Source organism: Ornithodoros turicata, chromosome 6 (assembly GCF_037126465.1).
Source record: "Ornithodoros turicata isolate Travis chromosome 6, ASM3712646v1, whole genome shotgun sequence".
Taxonomy (NCBI): domain Eukaryota; kingdom Metazoa; phylum Arthropoda; class Arachnida; order Ixodida; family Argasidae; genus Ornithodoros; species Ornithodoros turicata.
In genome coordinates, this window is record NC_088206.1 from 43,990,732 (window position 1) to 43,999,689 (window position 8,958).

Genomic DNA, 8,958 nt, shown 5'->3' on the forward strand with positions numbered 1-8,958 from the left:
TGGTGCCAGTTGGGTGCGTCATATCGCACACCCTTTTGAGTGTAGCAGCTACGCCCAAAAAAGTGGGTGTAATGAAATACACCCACCTCTCAGGGTGTATTTCACAACACCTTCAAACTTTTACAATTAGAAGGGTGTGAGTTATGGTGCACCCACATTACCTCTAAAAGGATGTAAGATCGACTTAGCGGGTGTGCGGCTTGTTGGTCTACACTGGTAATTGGACGATGCTCTGGCTAATATAATTTTTGGTGTCAGGGCGTCAGTCGTGACGCTGCCCACCTCTGTGAGGCCGACAACGGCGAGCCCTTTCACGAGCACCACCACCACCTGATGTATTTTTTTTTGCTATAGTCGTGACGATGCCCACTTGAGTGCGGCCAACAACGGCAAGCTACTTCGACCCCCCCCCCCCCCTGGTGTAAATAAACACCCTTAAGCAATGGCGTAACGTAGATGTGCACCCAATTCACACCCATCTGCGAGAGGATCAACCGATCAACCTCGAAGGGTTGTAATATGGGTGTGATATCGGTGTATATTGCAAAATGCACCCCTCTTACACTAACAGAGGTGTAAAAAAAGTTAGTGTGATAGCACTGGAGATGCCGTTCTTAGGTTGAACACGATAATAACGCCTCTTGTTTCACGCTTGTCAACTCACACAAAATTTGGTGGTCTCTCTGTTAGAGGTCTCTGCGTATAGTTCCACTGTTGATAGGCGTTACGGTCTGTATAGGCATGACAGTCATTACTTCCGGTTTCAATGTCTGCCATTTTGGTTATGCGACGCTGTTGTCGAAAGGGTGTCACTAATCCATATTGAAATAGGAGAAAAGGGTGTGGGAAAAAAATATCCCCGGAAGAAAAGACCCCGGAAAAGATGTCCCCAGCGAAATATAGGCAACAGTTTATTTGTTCTGGTTGTATTACAGAGCTAGCTATTCCTAAAATGTTCCTACGGGATGAATGTGGTCCTAAGGAAGTCCTCGCGGATATTACCGCCATTTTCTTTTATATGTTCGAAAATTAAATAGCGTCCTTGTAATACTCAGAAAAATATCAGCATCGACGGAACAAAATAAAACGTAGGAACCAGGAGTTAACCAGAGGTACTTTTCTTTTTCATTCATTTTGTACTCACAGTTTTCTGCATTAAATATTAAAAGCGGATTCCACATGCTTATGTCTCGAAGAACATGTCCCATTGCCATTCTCGTGGTCAACCTATTGCCCGCGCACATTCCGTAGCCTTGTCTGAAGGTGCACAGCCGCCAGTTTCGCCATTTTTTTATACATAATTTTTATGGACTTTTGTTTAAACTAGAGTTACGAAATAAGCTACGCTTAGTGACGCTGTTTAGTGACTCTAGTTTAAACGTGACAGACAAGACAGGTGATTCCAGACCAATATAGACAGTCAATAAACTCGAGCACAGGCGGATGTTTATGCCCGTGGACGCTTCCGAATCTGTTCCACGGGTAACATCTCACTACGGCCGATGTCTCATTACAAATGAAAGTCTCATTACGGCCGATAATCCTTTAATCCCCAAGTGTCTGATTACGACCAAAATCTCAGTTCGGCCGAAGGTTTCTCATTACGTCCAAAGACTGTCTCAGTTTGGCAAAAAAAAAAAAAAAAGAAACATCCGCCATGTTAGCAATCACTTTGTTGTATGCTTCCCAAAGTTGCCATGCGGCGGGCATGCCCTCATGGGTTGTGTCACAACGGTGTATGCACAAGTACTACGTGACAGTGCTTCATGCATATCTCGTGAAAAATGTTTTTATTCCCATACCGTGTCATTGGATATTTGTATGTGTTACACTGTTGTTGTTATTGAAACAACGTGCTAGTCATTGATTCTGTGAGCATACTGTTTGTATACATTCTGAAAAGGTTGCTCCATAGGAGCATGTGCCAGGAGCTGTCTTCTACAATTTATGTCCTTCTGAAATAAAAAAAAAAGTACATAAGGTGCTGTACAACGTAACATATACTCTTGTTCGGTGATGGTATCACAAGCCATGCCGCCAACAAGACATTTTTACTGCTTTTAGGTGTACATACTGAATACAGTTTGTTTTACATACAGGGTGTTCCACCGAAAAAGGACCAGGAGCTAAAGAAAAAAACGGAGTTCTGGACACAAATGGAACCAACTCTACGTGTTTGGCAGTTGTGTGGTCTATCCAAAAATCGTTTTATCATCGTCCCTTGTTAATTAATTAGCGGTAATTCATTTTCTAACTTTTTAATTGTAAAAGCTACGAAGCTGTTCCAATGAGAACATCTGATCTCTTCGGTCACCTGATACCAAAGCCGTTTTCAGAACAAAAATCCGTTCGATAGATCGTCCACAAAAAATAGTGAAGGAACATCATTTTTTCTTTATTTTGTTCATTGCGCATCTTCGAAGACGCGTCTTTCCTTCACCCCCCAGTGTAAGAGAGTGAAAGAGCACAGTGCCGCCTCATGCGTCGAAGATGAGTTTTAACTTGCGGAAACAAAACAAAAACAAATGTATCGGGTGACTCTATCGCAACTGCCCTTATTTTGGGTTGCATTTTCTGTTTTCTTTTAATCTTTTTCCAGGGCGCAAGAGGCGATATGGTGCTCTTTCATCGTCTCGTTTTGGGGGTGAAGGAAAGACGCGTCTCTAGAGATGCGCAATGAACAAAATAAAGAAAAAATTGTGTTCCTTCACGAATTTTTTTTGCGAACGATCTATCGAACGGATTTTTGTTCTGAAAACGGCTTTGGTATCAGGCGACCGAAGAGATCAGATGTTCTCATTGGAACAACTTCGTAGCTTTTATAATTAAAAAGTTAGAAAATTAATTACCGCTAATTAACTAACAAGGGGCGATGAAAAAAATATTTTTGGATAGACCACACAACTGCCAAACACGTGCAGTTGGTTCCATTTGTGTCCAGCACTTCGTTTTTTCTTTAGCCCCTGGTCCATTTTCGGTGGGACACCCTGTATATGAACGACCATTCGGTCCATTCAGTAGCCACCATAACCATAATAACGACCATTAAATAATCATTGTATCGCACATGATGTCACAATCTTGTAAGCGTGTGTCATTCGGGGCGACATGTTTTTAGTAATGTATTACCTGGTTCGGAAATTTGGGATCACCCTAAGGAACAAGATGTCAATTCAGAATTCCTATGTCAGAAAGGAAAGCAAGAAAGGTTACCTGGAGGCTTCATGCTGAAACGTGTGCGCTCAGAAGACTTGCGCAGTGGTGCGAGACGTCGTTGGTTTAATCACACATGCAGGACAATTGCGGGCACATGAAACGTGGAACGGAAACCGCAACCTGAAAAATATACACTTTCTCATAAGATGTGAAACGTCAGAAACAGCATTCTACACCTCTTAGTCTAAGAGTAGTAGTATTTAGTATTTTACTCTAAATACTTTTATTCGTAAGTAATTTGTACTGTATTTCAAATACATTTTCGCTGATGTACTCTGTATCTTATACAAATACTTTTTTGCGGTATTTTGTACAAGTCTTCACCTCTATGCCTTCTCACTTGTTTGGTTTTCTCGTTTGTAGGTTGCGCTAATGGGGGGGGGGGGCAATGGTCACCATGTAAGCCTGTAAACCACAACGCGAGATGTCCCAATATCCGATTACGCAACCCAGAAAAAAAAAATCTTGAACCATGCACATCCATCAGCATCGCGAGGCACCAAGCATCCACGTATAGTCACGGTGTAATGTGAAAGATGTGTAAGAATGAAAAAGACGCCAACATACCTGAAATACAGTGTATTAGAAATTCACTTCGATATTCTGGGAGTGTACCATCGAATGCGCCATCCGTAAGTTGCGTTTCGCGTTGGCAATCGCCGGTAACTGAAACAACAACATCAAGAACAAATAAATCGTGACTATGACATGGGGTGATTCGGTAACTGAAAACATCCAACGTGACCTGCTTTTCTTCAGTGAAAATGGCTCGCGTCATGGACGAGTATGTTCATTTCAGTCCGAATTACGTTACGCATGTGATAAAAAATGGAATCCTTTAGTATGTATTGATATCTTGTTTTACGCTATCTCACTTCGGAACTAAGATAGCACCATACCAAGCAATATAGTTGGTGTCTAGGAACAGTGGGTGTTTCCCAACTGTGGCAGTTTGTGTCTCTATGGCTGCGTTCCAATACCCCGGTTAGTCGACTGCCTAGCGGTCTAACCGGAAGTGCCACCATGTTAAGTCTCGTTCCAAATCTCGCCAAGTCCGCTATTCAGTCGGCTACCGCCTAGTGCGCATCGATGCAGTCTAGTTATACGCCTGACCATCTGACAGCCGGGATGGAGACGCGAGTTGACGGTACCAGCGTGCCCGCTGTTTCTGCTGGCTTTAAATGTAAAGTTGCACATAGTGGTACGTTTTTTAAAACTGCGTAGAGAGTTGCAGCACATGTTTAGTTGTGAAGGTGACAGTTTATGCACGATGTCCTACAAACTTAGCGCATTAGAGCCCTGCTGCGTTTGCGCTATACGCATTTCTTGCGTGAGCAACGAGATGGCTCCACAGGCGCCTCGACTAGGCAAGCCTGTTCCAATAGTGACAAACAAAGGGGTCTACTCAGCTGCCTAGTCAGGCGCCTTCGCGGGCGCGAGGTATTGGAACGCAGCCTATGTTTGTGGCATGTGTCTCTATCCTTTTTGGTTGCTATTTATTATCATTAATTAATGATATATGTACTAGCGGCATGGCCGAGCGGGATAAGGCGTCCCCCTAGTTGGTGGTAGGCATGGTCGTGCTGAAGACTGGGAGGTGGTGGGTTCGAATCGTACCGCCGGCTGTGCTGTCTGAGGTTTTCGCTGGGTTTTCCGAAGACTTTCGATACGAATGTCGACATACTTCCGATGTCGGACGGATACTAACCCCCCCCCCCTCCCCTGTCCCCAACTCCTTCCTGCTGTCATCTGTCCACGCATATGTACTACAACCACAGTTACTTCGTGTCATATTTTTTAAGTGTAAAACCACCTATTATTTTAATCGCGAAACAGTGATTCAACTATTTGCACGACATACGATTCCGAACCCGGAAAACTGCGAAACATATAGCACTTTCCGAGAGGCTATTGTGAGGAAGAGCCGTTTGTACTTGGAAGAACATGTATCATGATTTCATGAAACATACGGCAAGTCGACCAAGACGTAAATCGAGCACGCTAACATTGTTATCTCTTCGTTTTCTTCTATAGACTTGCACTTCCTTTCACAACAAGCGCATTCTTTTCACTTGCACTGGACTGCACTACCTTGGACTCCACGCAGGACGGGTTTCCGGCAGCTGCACTTTCTAGCTGAAAGGAACTTTATTAGTAATGTCTTTCTTTTCAACAGGAAAGTGCAGCACGCAAATAACCCAGTTCAGATCTGGTGCAGGAGGTGCAAGCGAAAAGAATGCAACTAACATCGGTGACTGCATCCTCAACGGACACGTTGCCTGTGAAATTAGAGTTAGTCTTTGTGTGTGTGTGTGTGTGTGTGTGTGTGTGCCTTCCTGTGTGACGCTATGTCACGTGGGCGCAGGCCTTCTGCTATCGAAGTGGCGTTCGTTGGTTGGTTGGGTTGGTGGCGCCTCGTGAAGGCGGCGCATGACACGCATTTTGTAAAAGAAAGAAAACATGGAATCGTTGAATCTTGATGTGAATAGAGGACACAACATATGAATCAGGGGTGTGACATCACATTTAACCATAGTGATTTGCAAATATCTACTCTCCTCCCATGTGTTATTCGGGGGCGAAGTTCAATGTTGCCGCTAGGCTACTGCGTTCATTTTGTCGCGTTTTGTCTTTCGTTGCTCCTGTCCTGTTGTAGCGCATTAAAATACCGACCCGCTTCGTCTGTAGCCCCCTATATATCCGCTGCAAATTATTCGCCTTCGTTTCGGCTACCGGTTTCGGAATGTAAAGAAAAGCGCGATTCAGGTTCGGACGGACAGTTTCTCTCGCCTGTATAGAAGTCCCTCGTGTGGATCGGATAAAAAATACGTGGCTGGCAAACACGCTCACTTCAAGGGCGCCGGTCGTGATGAGTTGTAGGGGAATCCAACTGTTCATCTTTCTCCCCCGCCAGATGATATAGGAGGGCGACAAATCAATAAAAGTATATGCTGAAAGCTGGATCTGTGTGTGAACTACAGGTTGCGCTATACTGCAACACGCATGACCACCACGTGCCGTTTGTATGTAGCGCTGAACGTCTCCAATAGCGCTCTACTTCTATAGGCGCGACTGTAATAAACTTTTGCAAACTTCCCAGATGCGCGACAAGGGTCTATACTGAATGCTCGGAGCATAAAAAGTGTGTCTGTTTGGGGGGTACTTTTCGTCCATTTTCTCCTTGATACACATATCACGTGTCATTACGCTATAGTGTTTGTTGACGGTTAACAATTAGGGCGAGAGGGGTATTATGGTTCCTACGACAGAAATGTACGCGTATTCATCCTATATGCAGCGTAATCACCCCAATGCGTTTTCCCGCAGCTCATGCTGTCCCTTCCACACGCTTATGAGAGCTTGGAAATTAAGGGCTATGCGAAGACTGGTCGCTCACGCAAAATACGTTCATGTTTGTTTTATATGCGAGGCCTAATCATTTCGAGTCACTAAAATGTTAATCATCATAGATGATTTCGTACGTTCGATCGACACAGTGGACGATCTTTCTCGGATAATATTCCCCCTTGGTAAGGAAGTTATCCATCCTTGCCTAAACCCTCGAAATTGAGGACAAGAGAGGAACGCAACAAAAATCTCAGTTGTGTCTGAAGTCCCAAATTTATAACCGTGTGTGAGAGAAAAGGTAACCTTTAAACCGCCCATGCACTGTATAGGAACTCGTTGCAGCCAAGCTCTTTTTTAAACAACCCCTTAAGGGTTTTTCTTATCCTTTTCTCTTTTTTTTCACACCATCCATTTGAGCGGAAGTGCTGCCGGATGCTCGCTAGGTGTGGAGGAACACTTCCCTCTCTCCAATTGCTTACATTGAAGGAAGTGACTGTAAAATTGGTCGTTTAAATTCGGTTCCGTGCGGGTGTAGGATTGGCTTATTCAACAAGTATTTTGCATGGTCGTTTTGAGCGTAACAACGGTCTGTTTAGTTATTTCTTTGACCCGGTCAATCACATTATAGGCATGGAAGTTCTTTGTGTGCACCGTTTCTCTGTTTTAGTTTATCTCGGCATCAGAGATTGTCTGTATAAGACTGCGTTCGAAATAGTGCGCAAGGTCAACCCATTACTATGGCCGATTATTCTGCTGGGCGTGCAGAAAAAGTGGCTCGAGGCACTAGTCGCTATATACAATTCAACGTGCGTCGCGTTCATTGGTCGTTCCCTTTCAGACATATGTCGACACAAACCCCTTAGAAGTCGACCCAGGGCGTCAGTCGTGACGTTGCCCACCTCTGCAAGGCCGACAACGGCGAGCCCTTTCACCATCACCATCTAATCTAGTTTAATCGCCGTAAGACAATGACTCAGACTATGGTCGCCTTAACTCAACCGACCACTCCCTCAACAAGTTAGAGAGATTGGTAGCTTTCATCCATTTGAAGAGAGAAAAAAAGCACAATATAACTACAGAAATGATATACCACATGAAAATGCGTATCTCCGGAACAACCCGTTTATACGCTATACCAGCTCCCGTGGCATAGGTTGGCAGCTTTCCACGCCGAAGACTGGGAGGTGATGCGGGTTCGAATCCCGCACCGGCTTTGCGGCCTGGGTTTTCCAGGAGAGATTCGAGACAAATTTCGGCACAGTTCCCCCTGAAGTCTGCCCAGGACGCATACTAACCCCATTGTCCCCTACTCCTTCCTGCTTTCCTCTCGTCCATGTCTGTATACGCCGCTCATTGCCACAGTTGCTTCGCGGCGCTAACACGGAATTTAAAAAACAAAACAAAAACAACCTATTTATCAACATCAAACGAATACATTTTCCTAATAAAATTCTCTATTTTTCCCCATTCTTTTTTTTTCTTTATCACATCACCGTCCATCACCTAATAAAATTTCCTGCGTGCTTTCGAAATTGTGATTTTAATTGTGCCCTTTGTTTGGAATTCCACCTATTTCACAGTCGTGGCATATGCAACGGCAGAAAAAGTGCACTGTCTTCTTGCCCGTCGGTGACGCAAACAGGGAATGCCCCCGTGGGGTCAAAGTGCAGACGAGATCACAGAATAGCGTAGAATGTGCTCAAGATATAGATGTCGCGCGATCGTTATCAACGAGGTCTGTTCCTTGATAAAAATACCCGCATATCTTGATTGTGGGCGGCTCTCATTTCCACAATGTCAGATGTCTGCATGTGATTACGGAGAGCGTCTCCGCTCCGTTCACCAAACATAGCTCTTGCCATTAATTAACGGCCTCACAGTAAGCACGAAATAAATCAATTCCTTTTTCAGTGATTCCCGCGGTTCGTGTCTGACTCTGAACAAAGCACAGACCTCGTTAAGATGAAAGGAAGATACACCAAGGAACGACAGTCCTTTCTAAGGATATTTAATGTGCCAAAAGTACACTGTAGTCCGGCGTACAAGTGACTATCTCCAAACTGCAGTGAGTGCGATGTTGTCGAGGGCACAGAACACATCCTCCTCAGGTGCTCCATCAAGTTCCCACTGGTTCGGAATGCTTGTCTATCTCCCCCTAGCTACTGGGTTTTCTCTCTTTCTTTTTATCAACTATAGCTGTGGCCAAGTGGTCTAGGGTAGCCAGTCTGACTTCGACGTGACTTACGTCCCCATTTTTTTCCTATTTGTTCATATCATCATCAACAACGATTTCAGTGGAACGAGGAAATAATTGGAAAACAACATATATAGGTGCGAAGACATCCACGGCGGAAGGAAACCTATACCATCCATTCTTGATCGAGCGAAGACATC